The sequence below is a fragment of the Pyrus communis genome, chromosome 10 (assembly GCF_963583255.1).
Source record: "Pyrus communis chromosome 10, drPyrComm1.1, whole genome shotgun sequence".
In the NCBI taxonomy this organism is placed as follows: Eukaryota; Viridiplantae; Streptophyta; class Magnoliopsida; order Rosales; family Rosaceae; genus Pyrus; species Pyrus communis.
The window spans coordinates 17760353-17775087 of NC_084812.1; the positions used below are offsets into that span (position 1 = coordinate 17760353).

General features: G+C 38.8%; 1 protein-coding gene and 1 non-coding gene across 2 annotated transcripts in view; one reads left to right on the forward strand and one right to left on the reverse strand.

The window, feature by feature from the left end:
• The window catches only part of LOC137747939 (uncharacterized), a 150898-nt gene that overhangs the window by 33089 nt on the left and 103074 nt on the right, over positions 1–14735 (forward strand). The window lies entirely within an intron of this gene.
• LOC137749102 (small nucleolar RNA R71) lies at positions 11257–11367 on the reverse strand. Its single transcript, XR_011070172.1, has one exon. It is a non-coding gene; the product is annotated as a small nucleolar RNA R71 (small nucleolar RNA).

Here is a 14735-nt window from a genome sequence, read left to right on the forward strand (position 1 = left end):
GCAAAGGGAGGAATATGTGGCTGCATGATAAGAGCATATTTATGCGCCTTAGTTTGCTTGTTTTCTTGCATTTATGTTGCTAGTACTTAGTAATTTTAGTACTTTAAGCTATTTTCGTGTGTTTGTAGGTCCAAAGGGCTAAAGGAGCAAAAAGATGCATTTTGGAGACTTTTGGAGCACTTTTGGGCTAAGGATGGCTAGCTTATGCTTGGAGCCAAAGTGTTGGACGAAATTGAAGACCTAATTAAAAACCAAAATGTTGGAACCTTGTTCCCTTTAGTTTTAGGACATTTAAACCTTTCCTAATCCCAATCATGCCATGCATAACACACCAACAACACCCCCTTAGAATCCAAAACCGTACACACCATTCACCCTAGATTCTAATCAGCCATTCACCAAAACCATTTCCCTTTGTGCCGTGCACATTCACATGCATTTCCTTCATTAATTAACCCACATGCACCCTTTATTCTTTCATCATTCAAGCCATTCCACATGCATTCATCCTAGCTGTCATTGCACATGCTTTCACAACCTAATTCACATGCACATTCATCCACCTTTCTCCCAAAAACCGTGCACATGCATTCATTATTCATTCACATTGCATTCCCTTTTCATTGAAGCCACATGCACTCCCATCCATTTTGGTGCGAGATTTATACGCGCATAAATTAAACCCTCTTTTTGACAATTGTAGTAATGATGTAAGTAGGGATCGTTCTGGACCGGGGATTAGGAGGGATTGTTAATCACTTGGATTTGACTCAAAAACATAAAAACGTAATATAAAACACTAAACTAGACTCAAAGAATGTAAAACTAAACTTTAAAACACTAAGACAAACCAAAGACTCAAAATGCTTTTAAAAACACAAACTAAAATGATTTCTAACTAAATTGACATTAAAGTAAAGGGGGATTTAAGTTTATACGAAATTAAATTAAATGAACAAATTAAAACAGAATGTAAATATGAAATTGATGAAATAGAATGGATGAATGCTAGCTAAGGGGGTCATCTCCACATATGTTACACTTGCATAATAAAAAGATTTCCAATTGCATTTCAATAAATTATGAAACTCATCACCCCGGGTTAATTAGGTCCGCTTAAATTAACCTTCAAATCTTCCTAACGTTATTGAATTGGATGATTGCATACGACAACCCAAAACATTCCCCACAAGTCCCCTACATGATTGCATAATAGAGATACAAGCAAGAATCATTACGCTCTATGAAGATTATAAGTGTTGACGAGGCATTCGTTACTATGATTGCATGAAACTCGTGCCAAGAATTCATTTAACGCGATTGTTTATAAGCAACCTCCACTACTTGTGAATATAAGTTCATAACGATTAGGTGGAACTCACTTATATTCTAGCGTCATATTCATGCATGAAAATTAAGCGTGCACTCTCAATAAACATACATAAATAAGTTATCAATCAAACGGTTAAACAAATTGAATTCACAACTTATGAAACGCAATTAGAAGTAATCAAATCAAAATGCAAGCATAAACATTTATTTCGAATTACCCCCTAGCTAAAGGGGGTTTAGTTCCTCATAACTTTGAAATCAAAGAAACACCTAAACATTCCAACAACTCAAACTTGAATTGTATGAACGTTTAGGCACTCTTTTCTTCCATTACTCATACGTACAAAACAAAGAGAATTGAATTTAAACTTTGAAATCAAAGAAACACCTAAACATTCCAACAACTCAAACTTGAATTGTATGAATGTTTAGGCCCTCTTATCTTCCTCGTTGTTGTAGCACAAGGTCTAAGGTGAGGTTTGGGGAATTATGGAAATGGATGAGGAATGGTGGAAGGGGGACTCACGGTTTTGGATTCTAAGGGGAAGTGTTTGTGTTAGTTGTGGTGTGAGAAATGGAGAGATGGAGTGGGGAGTGAATGAATTTCTCAATGAATGCATGGGTTTTTATAGGGGGAATGGGAGAATATGTTGTTGATTGTTTAAGAGTGCATGTGGCTCTTATGATTGTTGTGCAATGATGAAAGGCAAAGTGCATGTGCAATGTTGGAGGATGAATGTGTGATGGTGTGATTGAATGATTTAAAGGGGCATGTGGGTGAATTAAAGGATGGAATGCATGTGAATTAAAACTAGAGTGAATGATGATGAATGCATGTGGATTAAAGAGGTGTGAATGCATGTGAAGATGCTAATAAATAATGCATGTAGGGTTAGGAAATAAAATCATAACTTAAAGGGGAATGATTAAAGGGTGTTGAAAGGTTTTGCATGGCTTTGAAGTGATTGTGGATTGGGCTAGGGTTTAAGTACATGAAATGGACCCAAATTGCTCCCCCTTGCATGGCAAGGAATGGTGTTTGTGTTAAGCCCAAGGCAAGGTGAATGTAATTGGGTTAGGGCCATTGTTTTATGTCCTCAAGTGCTTACAAGGCCTTCAATTTCATCCAACACTTGGGCTCCAAGCATAAGCTATCCATCCTTAGCCCAATAGTGCTCCAAAACACTCCACAATGCATCCTTTCGTCAAACACGTCTTATTATCCTGAAAACACACAAAAGAAGCATAAAGGACTAAACTAACTAAAGAAACATAACGTAAATGTACGAGAACAAGCCATTTAAGTCGCATGAATATGCTCCTATCACATTTCATCATTGCAACCATTGCAGAAAATACCCATGCATAACCCACCAATTTCAGCCACATGCACACAAACCCATTCCTTGCCGTGGCCCTTGCAAATTGATAGGAGCATATTCATGCGACTTAAATGGCTTGTTCTCGTGCATTTACGTTATGTTTCTTTAGTTATTTTAGTATTTTAAGCTATTTTCGTGTGTTTGTAGGTCCAAAGGGCTAAAGGAGCAAAAAGATGCATTTTGGAGACTTTTGGAGCACTTTTGGGCTAAGGATGGATAGCTTATGTTTGGAGCCAAAGTGTTGGACGAAATTGAAGACCTAATTGAAGACCAAAGTGTTGGAACCTTGTTCCCTTTAGTTTTAGGACATTTAAACCTTTCCTAATCCCAATCATGCCATGCATTCACACAATTCTCTCCCAAAACCGTGCATCTCCACAATCCCATTCATCAACACATGCATCCACATGCATTCACCCTTTAAACCATTAAATCCACATGCTTTCCTATTCAATTAAATCAGCCACATGCATTCATCATCATAACCTAGCTGTCATTCCACTTCATTGCACATGCATCTTCAAATAAATCAGATTTCCATCATATTCACATGCATTCCATCCTTTAAAACATTGCACATGCACTCCCTTTAATTAATTAAGCCACATGCACTCCCATCCATTTCATCATTGCAGCCAACACATGCTTTCACATGCATTTTCAGATTGTCCCCTTGCACATGCAGCCACATATTCATTGCACATGCAATTCCAACCCACATGCATCCTTTAATCATTCAAACATGCAGCCACATTCCCTCCTAACTGTCATGTTCCCCCCATTTCACCTATAAATAAGCATTCATTTTACATTCACTCTTCCATATTCCAGAAATTCGTCAAAACCTCTCCACACCCTTGCAGCAGCCACCAAAACACTTTCTCCTCCATTGCAGCCACTCCAACCACTCCCCAAACCATTCACACCATCAAACTATCCTTAGACCTTGTGCTACAACGAAGAGGAAGATAAGAGGGCCTAAACGTTCATACAATTCAAGTTTGAGTTGTTGGAATGTTTAGGTGTTTCTTTGATTTCAATGTTTAATTTCAATACTCTTTGTTTTGTACGTATGAGGAATGGAAGAGAAGAGTGCCTAAACGTTCATACAATTCAAGTTTGAGTTGTTGGAATGTTTAGGTGTTTCTTTGATTTCAAAGTTATGAGGAACTAAACCCCCCTTGGCTAGGGGGGAATTCGAAATATATGTTTATGCTTGCATTTTGATTTGATTACTTCTAATTGCGTTTCATAAGTTGTGGATTCAATTCGTTTAACTATTTGATTGATAACTTATTTATGTATGTTTATTGAGAGTGCACACTTAATTTTCATGCATGAATATGACGCTAGAATATAAGTGAGTTTCACCTAATAGTTACGAACTTATATTCACAAGTAGTGGAGGTTGCTTATAAACAATCGCGTTAAACGAATTCTTGGCATAAGTTTCATGCGTATTCCATAGTAACGAATGCCTCGTCAACACTTATAATTTTCATAGAGCGTAATGATTCTTGCTTGTATCTCTATTATGCAATCATGTAGGGGACTTGTGGGGAATGTTTTGGGTTGTCGTATGCAATCATCCAATTCAATAACGTTAGGAAGATTTGAAAGTTAATTTAAGCGGACCTAATTAACTTGGAGCATTGAGAATTCATGGTTTATTGAAAAGCAATTGGAAATCATTTTATTATGCAAGTGTAACATGTGTGGAGATGAACCCCTTAGCTATTCTATCATCCATTCATTCCATTTTATCATTTTCATATTTACATTCTGTTTTAATTAGAATCTGTGCATTAGTTTTAATTTCGTCAAATCCTAAATCCCCCTTTACTTTAATGTCCAATTTAGTTAGAAAGTGTATTAGTTTGTGTTTATAAGTGTTTTGATTCAATTTGTTTCACAAATTCGTCCAAATTCACCAAAGTGCTCAAAACTGCCCAGAAAGTGTTTTTTAGGCAGTTTTGAGTGTTTTGGGTGATGTTTGAGTCTTTTGGTTTGTTTTAGTGTTTTAAAGTTTAGTTTTACATTCTTTGAGTCTAGTTTAGTGTTTTATATTACGTTTTTACGTTTTTGAGTCAATTTCACATTGATTAGCATCCCTAGTTAATCCCCGGTCTAGAACGATCCCTATTTGCTCATATACTACAATTGTCATCCATAGGGTTTAATTTGTGTGTCAAGTTAATTTACGCATCAAATTTTGGCGCCGTTGCCGGGGATTAGCAAATTTGCTAATCCCTTGGATTGTTTGTTTCTGTTATGTATTTTAGTTTTAGTTTTTTTTATTTGTGTTTTGTTTGTTGAATTCAAGTACTAGAGAAGAACAACATGGCACTTGATAATGCTTCTCTTTTGTCACAGCTCATGGAAAGGTCCCAAATGCAACGCGTTGATATATTTGATCTTCAATCAAGGAATAACGTGTTTTCCAATACTTACAATTCGGATTGGAGTGATCACTCAAACTCTATGTCGTGGGAATCTCAAAATGTTCAACAAGAAGGATTTTGGCAACCATATGAGGAGTTCTATTCAAGACCTATACACCCACTACGACCTCATATTCAATATGCCCAACCAAACTCAAGTTCGTCAATAGATTATAATCAAAAGCTTAATGAATTAATTTGTTTGGTGCAGGGCTCACAAAATCAAGTCAAGGAGGGCCAAAATCAAGACAAAAGGTTGGACCACTTGGAAAAGCAAATTGGGCAGATCGCGGAGTTCGTAGGACAGTTTCGAGACCAAGGCGAACTCCCTAGTTCAACCATTGCAAATCCGAAGGGAGAATTTGAAACTGCCAAGGAAATCATGTTGAGAAGTGACAAGGAGGTTGGAACGGACCTCAACCATCAAAATCAAATCACAAGGAAGAGGAATACACCCAACCCATGGCAAGGGTGGAAACATCTTTGCCGGAGGCACCTATTGCTCCTACGCCATCTAATTCAAGTAAGGTTGTTCCAAATTTAATTAGTTCTAACCCCATTCCACCTAATGTCCCTACTTCTTGCAGGTTCATGAATTCCAAGGAAGAAGAAAGTGAAAAAGACATCTTGGAAGCACTTCCAAAGGTGCAAAGTATGGAATTTCATGAATTCATCAAAGAAGATATACTTGAGACAACAATTCCCAAAGAAGTTGGATTTTATGACACGGGACAAGTCATAACTTTCGAAGGGGTGTTTATTCTTGAGTTCTTATTGGATCACATAAGTAAGCCACCTCCTCCAATTTCAATTTTCTTTTATACTAACATGTTGTTAATGATTCAGGCATCCAATCTTGAATTTAAACCATTACCGGATCATTTCAAGTATCACCTTCCATTCAAAGATCAATTCCATGCCGTTTTATTTATGTCAAAAAAAAAAAAAAAAATACTAAACATGGAGAAAGATGGAGCCTTCACAGAGGGTGTTTACGTGAAGCCCCACTACGAGGCGTCGAAGCAGAAGGCATAGAAGCGGAAGGCATAGAAGCGGGAGGCATAGAAGCGGAAGGCATCGGAGCGGAAGGCATCGGAGCTAGAGCATTCCAGGCCTCAATACTTGGCCAAACGCTGGATGACCCAGGAAAAAGGTGCCTTTGGAGATAAGCCGCAAGCCTTTGACGGTCACTGTGAATTCGACCCTCAGATTCTTGCAGCTCATCAAGCTTCCTCTTCATGCCCGACGAATAGTTATTTGCAAGCACATGCAAACTTCTATTCTCGTACTTAAGCTGCTGTATCTCTTGCTTAAGACTTTCCACCTCTGCCATCAATGATTCCACCTGACGGGAGCGGGCAAGCAGGCGTTGGCCCATGTTGGACACAGAGCTCGCACACTGAACACTAAGAAGCAATTAGGCTCAAAATAACTCACTAGGGTAGTCTCTACTATTCTTCTTCCAGAATTTGAGTATGGTACCTCTATCATCATAATTTCAAGAGTTACAGCTTTATACATGACAATAAGATGCAACACTTTTTCATAGCAACCCAATCGTTTGTTTTCAAACATAGTCCTCATATACATTCGTATTCGCATGCAAAAACACTCTTAACCAAAACTAACACCTAGAACAAACAAAAACACAAAACAAACCTTCCATCCCACACCCCTAAACCTAACCTAAGCATTGTCCTCGATGCTTAAAATTGTATGCCATGCAAGTAGTCAAAGAATATGGGATGGTAACAACATAAACACAAACGAAGGAAAGAACACAAACCACACTAGGTTGCCTCCTAGCAAGCGCTTTATTTAATGTCTAGGCAAGACATGGTAGCTTGTTTACGGTGTTGTAAACTCGAGAAAATCTACAATTTGATAAACTTGCTCTTCCTCCACTTTTTCCAAATATGGTTTCAATCACTGCCCATTGACTTTAAAAGAGGTGCCATTCTTCATGTTCTCTATTTCCACAGCTCCGTGAGGAAATGTTTGCAGCACTTTGAATGGTCCCACCCACCTAGACTTCAATTTTCCTGGAAAAAGTCTCAAACGTGAGTCAAACAAAAGTACTTTCATACCTTGGTGAAACTCCTTCCTTAGGATGGCCTTGTCATGATAGAGCTTAGTCTGTTCCTTGTAGATTTTGGCATTCTCATATGCCTCATTTCTAAGTTCTTCCAACTCATTAAGTTGGAGTTTCCTTGCTACTCCAGCTTCCTTGTAATCAAAGTTGAACTTCTTGATGGCCCAATATGCACGGTGTTCAATCTCCATTGGCAAATGATAAGCTTTCCCAAATACAAGGCGATAAGGACTCATGCCAATGGGGGTCTTGTATGCTGTTCTATATGCCCATAGTGCATCATTCAACCTCAATGACCAATCCTTCCTTGTAGGGCTCACGGTCTTCATCAAAATGTTCTTGATCTCCCTATTGCTAATCTCCACTTGTCCCGAGGTTTGAGGATGGTATGGGGTTGCCACTTTATGGTTGATGTTGTACTTCTTCATCAAGGATTCAAAGGGTTTGTTGCAGAAATGGCTGCCACCATCACTAATAATAGCTCTTGGGGTTCCAAACCTACAAAAAATCACCTCTTTAATAAAATTCAAAACAACCTTATGATCATTAGTTCTTGTAGCAATGGCTTCAACCCATTTGGATACATAATCTACTGCCACTAATATGTATAAGTAGCCAAAAGAGGATGGAAATGGTCCCATGAAATCGATTCCCCAAACATCAAAGAGCTCCACCACCAACATGTTGTTCAATGGCATCTCATTTCTTCGGCTAATGTTCCCCATTTTCTGGCACCTATCACACTTAGAACAAAAATCAAAAGCATCCTTGAACAAAGTAGGCCAAAAGAAACCAGATTGTAAAACCTTTAGAGATGTCTTTTTGGCACCAAAATGTCCTCCACATGCCAATGTATGGCTGAACATTAGAATGCTTTGTTGCTCACTCTCTGGGACACACCTCCTAATGATTTGGTCAGGGCAATATTTAAACAAATATGGTTCGTCCCAAACGTAGTGCTTTACCATGGCAAGGAACTTCTTTCTTTCCTGAAAAGAAAGGTCATTTCTCATTACACCACAAGCAAGATAATTAACAAAATCAGCATACCATGGTTCTTTTTCTTGAACAACAAGGAGTTGTTCATCTGGAAATGATTCATTTAGAGGCAAAGGTTGTCCAACTCCATGGTTTCCATTAAGCCGTGACAAATGGTCAGCCACAACATTATCACTTCTCTTCTTATCTCAAATTTCCAAGTCAAACTCTTGTAGTAAGAGTATCCATCTAATTAAGCGTGGTTTAGCATCCTTTTTTGTCATCAAATACCTAAGGGCTGCATGATCAGAAAACACAATAACTTTAGATCCCACACGGTATGACCGAAACTTTTCTAAGGCAAAAACAATAGCAAGCAACTCCTTTTCAGTTGTGGAATAGTTAAGTTGAGCATCATGTAGAGTCCGGCTTGCATAGTAGATCACATGTGGAAGCTTGTTCACCCTTTGCCCTAAAACTGCACCAATAGCATAGTCAAAGGCATCACACATTAATTCAAAAGGTAAAGACCAATCTGGTGCCATAATAATAGGGGCCGAGGTTAGTTCATATTTCAAAGTATTGAATGCATCCATACAAGCCTTATCAAAATGAAATACAACATCTTTAGCTAACAGATTGCATAATGGACGAGTGATCATTGAAAAGTTCTTAATGAAACGACGATAAAAGCCCGCATGTCTGATAGGAGCATATTTAGGCGACTTACTTAGCTTGTTTTCGTGCATCTATGTTGTTAATTCATAGTTGTTTTAGTAGTTTAAGCCATTTTCGTGTGTTTTTAGGTTCATATGGCTAAGGAAGCAAAAAGATGCATTTTGGAGCATTTTGGAGCAAAATTGGGCTTGGAATGGATAGCATATGCTTGGAGCCAAAGTGTTGGACGAATTTGAAAGCCTTGTATGCACTTTGGACATAAAACAAAGGGCCTAGCCCAATCAAACAATCCTTTGAGCCATTCAAAACCTCTAGCCCAATCAACAACCCTTAGCCACATGCATTTCCACCTTCCTACTTCATCATTTCATCATTGCACCACCATTCACACACACATGCACTTGCTCTTTCATCATTGCACCACCATTCACACACACATGCACTTACTCTTTCATCATTGCACCACCAATTCAATACATGCATTTCCACCTTCCTACTTCATCATTTCATCATTGCACCACCATTCACACACACATGCACTTACTCTTTCATCATTGCACCACCATTCACACACACATGCACTCTCAATCATAACAACCACATTCACTCTTAAACAATCACCCACATATTCTCCCATTCCCCCTATAAAAACCCATGCATTCATACACAAGACACCACAAACACATCCAATCTTCCCCTTTGCCGCAAGCTCCCATTCCATTTCTACACAATCTCTTCTCGGCTTCATTCCATTCCATACACTCTCCCATTTGCAGAAACCATTCAACCTTAGCCGCTCCACCTTCATTTACAACACACTTGGAGCACCAACACCGAAGGCAACTCTTAAGGGATTTCAACATCAGTTTTGCTTCAAGGGTTCTTTCTTCTTAATCCTATGTTCACTCATGTTATATATTTTTATGTCAAACCTTTTGTAAACATGAAGTGTAACTAATCTCTCTCTAGGGATTCGATGTAGCCTTGCAAGATTGCCATGTAGTTAATTCAGAATTCTCATTTAATCTATCTATTTCTTGTTTCATTCTCCGATTTAATTGTGACTTAGTGTGTTGATTTTAATGCTTGATCATCATTTGAATTAACCACATGTTGTTTAGCCAAGATTAAAGCACACATCATGCATAATCTTGGTGGATATGTGAATGAATGAAGGGAATGTTTTGCAAACATCCTGCTGAGTGTTCCCTTTGGTTTTGTGAAAGTTTCTTGTGCACTACATATTCTTGATTAGGAACCAAAGTTGCACATCACAATTAGGCTCATGATTAGAGACATTTGATCAAATCCACACATCATATGGTTGATTATATCTAAGTGAAACAAACTCAAGAAATAGGTAGATGACTGAGTATAAACTGATTTAACAAACATGGCCTTGGGTTAGCAATGGTAAAATCGAATCCCTAGCTTCATCTCCATTGGTACTATCTCATTTTATTAGTTTTGATTCATTTATTTGTGTTTACTTCATTTCCTTATGCTTTCAAGTTACAACAACAAATCTGCCTACATTGATTAGTTTTATTTCTCTAGTAAAAAGTTCTTGCAAAACAAGTGATTATATAGGTCCAATTAGTCCCTGTGGATTCGACACCCTTACTTGTGCCATTATACTAAACATATTCTAGCACGAAGAAGGAAAACCTCAATTAAAATGGCGCCGTTGCCGGGGACTGATTTCAGTCCCTTATAATTGCTTGTTTTGATATTAAACCTTGTTCTTTTCATTTTAAGTAGATTTCTGATTTTTATTCAAACTTGTTTTATCTTGTTTCAGGTAGTATATGTCAAATAGACTTGCTGAATTAGGCCAAAGAATGGAACGGTTAAAGGGCAACACTTTGGAAAGCTTTGTGCCAACAAGTTCCTCCATTGTCCGTGAAGAAGAGGAAGGGAAACCGTCTAGTCCAACAAGTGAAGGATCGGAGCACTTTAATTGGGAAAGAGAAGAAGAGATGGCGGGCGACCAAGATGATCTTCGAGCTTTGGAGGATTTTGCTCAACCAATCATACCAAATTCACCTTCATGCATCTTGCTGCCCACAGAAGCTAGAAACTATGATCTTAAATCTTCACATTTCCATATGTTTCCTTCTTTTTATGGCTTACCTAATGAAGATCCTTTAGCTCATATTAAAGAATTTTACAATGTTGTGAGTGGTTTACCTTTACAGGGAGTAAGTGAAGCAAATCTGAGGATGAGAGTGTTCCCTTACACCTTGAAAGATAGGGCCAAGGGTTGGTTAATGACTCTAGTACCTGGTTCACTCACCACATGGGATGCCGTGGCTAAGAAGTTTTTGGAAAAGTTCTTTTCCACTCAAAAGACAGCCACATTAAGGGGACAAATCTTCAACTTCAAACAAGATGATGGAGAACCTTTCAATGAGTGTTGGGAGCGCTTTAAAGGCCTTTTGTTGCAATGTCCACACCATGGGTTACCTCTTCACTTACAAATGCAAATTTTCTACGATGGACTAACCCAAACATGTCAATCAACTGTTGATAATGCAGCAGGTGGAGCTTTGAAGAAAAAGAATGCTCAAGAGTCATATAACATTTATGAGATGTTGGGATCTAATGCTCAACACAAAGATGTAAGGGGTAAGAGAGTTGGAGTATATGAAACAAGCTCTAATCATGATCTTTCTTTGCAGGTAGCTAACCTAGAAAAGAAGCTTGAATCCGTGCTCAACATGGTGCCAAAAGCAAGTGAAGTGTGTGCCATTTGCAACATACCAAGCCACCTTACTCATCAATGTCCATCTAGGGAGGCTTACCCCGAGTATGTCCAAGAGCAAGTGAACCTCATGAATTCTTACAATCAAAGGCCAAGGAATGATGTGTATTCCAATACATATAACCCAAGTTGGAGAGATCATCCCAATCTTTCGTGGAAGAACAACAATCAATTCCAAAACTTCCAACCAAAACCTACTCTTGAGGATACGGTTAAATTGTTAGCCCAAAATACCTTGCAATTCCAACAAACCACCAATAGCACTCTCCAACAACATTCGGCGGCTCTAACCAAAATGGAGACACAATTGGGGCAGATTGCAAATGCCTTGAGCCAAAGAGAGGTTGGAAAGTTTCCAAGCCAACCTGTGATACTCCAAAGGAACCAAGAGCAAGCCAAAGCAATCACTACACTTAAAAGTGGTAAGGTTATCAATAATAGAGTTGGCAATGAAGTTACTAATGAATCTGATCATGTGAATGCAGGGGTTACTCAAGGAGAACATGAGAAACCAAATGAGGAACCAAGCCATGCTACTCCCTCGTTTGAAGCACCAAATCTTCACAAGGCCGAGAAACCTTACACTCCACCAATACCATTCCCTGGAAGACTTGCCAAGAGCAAGCAGGATAAGTCATTTAAGGAGATTTTTGATATTCTAAGTAAGGTGAATGTTAACTTACCTTTGCTTGATGTCATTAGGAACATGCCAGCTTATGGGAAGTTCTTCAAAGAGTTAAACAACTACAAAAGGAAGTATGGACCACATGAGAAGGTAGTGGTGCCCGAGAATGTAAGTGCCGTGTTGCAAAGAAAACTTCCACCAAAGCTCAAGGATCCAGGAAGTTTTTCTATCAACATCACCATAGGAGACAAGAAGGTAGAGAAGGCGATGCTTGACTTAGGTGCTAGCATCAACTTAATGCCTTATTCCGTATACCTTCAACTAGGTTTGGGGGAATTGAAAGCCACCACCATCTCATTACAACTTGCGGACAGATCCGTGAAATATCCAAGAGGTATAGTAGAGGATATTCTAGTTCAAATTGATAAACTAATCTTGCCTGCGGATTTTGTAGTGTTGGACATGGAAGAAGCTCCTATACATGACCGAGAATTGCCTATTTTGCTTGGGAGACCGTTTATGGCCACGGCCAAGACCATCATTGATGTGCAAAATGGACTCCTCACTATGACAGTGCTAGGAGAGACCGTTCAATTCAAAGTGTTTGAGTCTCGTTCACATCCTTCTTCATCTCTTGATTGTTATGCCATTGATGTGCTTGATTCGCTTGTTTTCTCTAAGTTCTTGCAGGCACAATCTAATGAACCATTACAAACTGTTTTGAGTCAATCTCAAGATGAGTTTGATGAAGAAGATGCACTCATGGAAGAGGTAGCTGCCTTGGAAGCATTGGCACCGTATCCTTTGAATATTTTACCTCTTTTAGAGCCTTTAGAACCATCGAGGTCACATTTAACCCCTTCCACTGTTAAGGCACCAAAACTTGAACTTAAACCACTTCCACCACATCTAAAGTATGCATATCTAGCTGAATTTGAAACTCTTCCAGTTATCATAACTTCTGACCTCACCCCAAATGAAGAAGATAAAATAATTAGGGTGTTAAAAGAGTTCAAATCAGTTATTGGTTGGTCTATTGCAGATATCAAGGGAATAAGCCCTACCATGTGCATGCATAGGATTCTTTTGGAAGAAGGAGCAAAGTCAACCCGTGAACCACAAAGGAGGCTCAATCCACACATGAAGGAAGTTGTGAGGAATGAAGTGTTGAAGTTGTTAGATGTGGGGATCATATATCCCATTTCTGATAGCAAATGGGTGAGTGCTATTCAGGTGGTACCTAAGAAGGTGGGAATCACGGTGATGAAGAATGAAAACAAAGAGCTTGTGCCCACAAAACCCACGGCTAGTTGGCGTGTTTGCACCGATTACAGGAAGTTGAATTCTAGCACTAGAAAAGATTACTTTCCTATGCCTTTCATAGATCAAATGCTTGAGAGATTGGCAAGTTACTCACACTATTGTTTTCTTGATGGTTACTCAGGTTACAATCAAATTGCAATTGCTCCGGAGGATCAAGAGAAAACTACCTTTACTTGCCCGTTTGGCACATTTGCATATAGAAGAATGCCTTTTGGACTTTGCAATGCTCCAGCAACATTCCAAAGATGCATGTTGGCAATCTTTTCTGACATGGTAGAAAGATTCATTGAGGTATTTATGGATGACTTTTCAGTGTTTGGTTCCTCTTTTTATGAATGTCTTAACCATCTCTCTTTAGTACTTCAAAGATGTCAGGAAACAAATTTGGTTCTCAATTGGGAAAAGTGCCAATTTATGGTGAAACAAGGAATTGTGTTGGGGCATGTAATCTCTAGCCAAGGAATGGAGGTGGACAAAGCCAAAATTGACATCATCACCAATATGGCAGCTCCCACAACCGTGAAGGGAGTAAGAAGTTTTTTGGGACATGCGGGTTTTTATCGTCGTTTCATTAAGAACTTTTCAATGATCACTCGTCCATTATGCAATCTGTTAGCTAAAGATGTTGTATTTCATTTTGATAAAGCTTGTATGGATGCATTCAATACTTTGAAACATGAATTAACCTCGGCCCCTATTATTATGGCACCAGATTGGTCTTTACCTTTTGAACTAATGTGTGATGCCTCTGACTATGCTATTGGTGCAGTTTTAGGGCAAAGGGTGAACAAGCTCCCACACGTGATCTACTATGCAAGCCGGACTCTAAATGATGCTCAACTTAACTATTCCACAACTGAAAAGGAGTTGCTTGCTATTGTTTTTGCCTTAGAGAAGTTTCGGTCATATCTTGTTGGATCTAAAGTTATTGTGTTTTCTGATCATGCAGCCCTTAGGTACTTGATGACAAAAAAGGATGCTAAGCCACGCTTAATTAGATGGATACTCTTACTACAAGAGTTTGACTTGGAAATTCGAGATAAGAAGGGAAGTGATAATGTTGTGGCTGACCATTTGTCACGGCTCAATGAAAACCATGGAGTTGGACAACCTTTGCCTC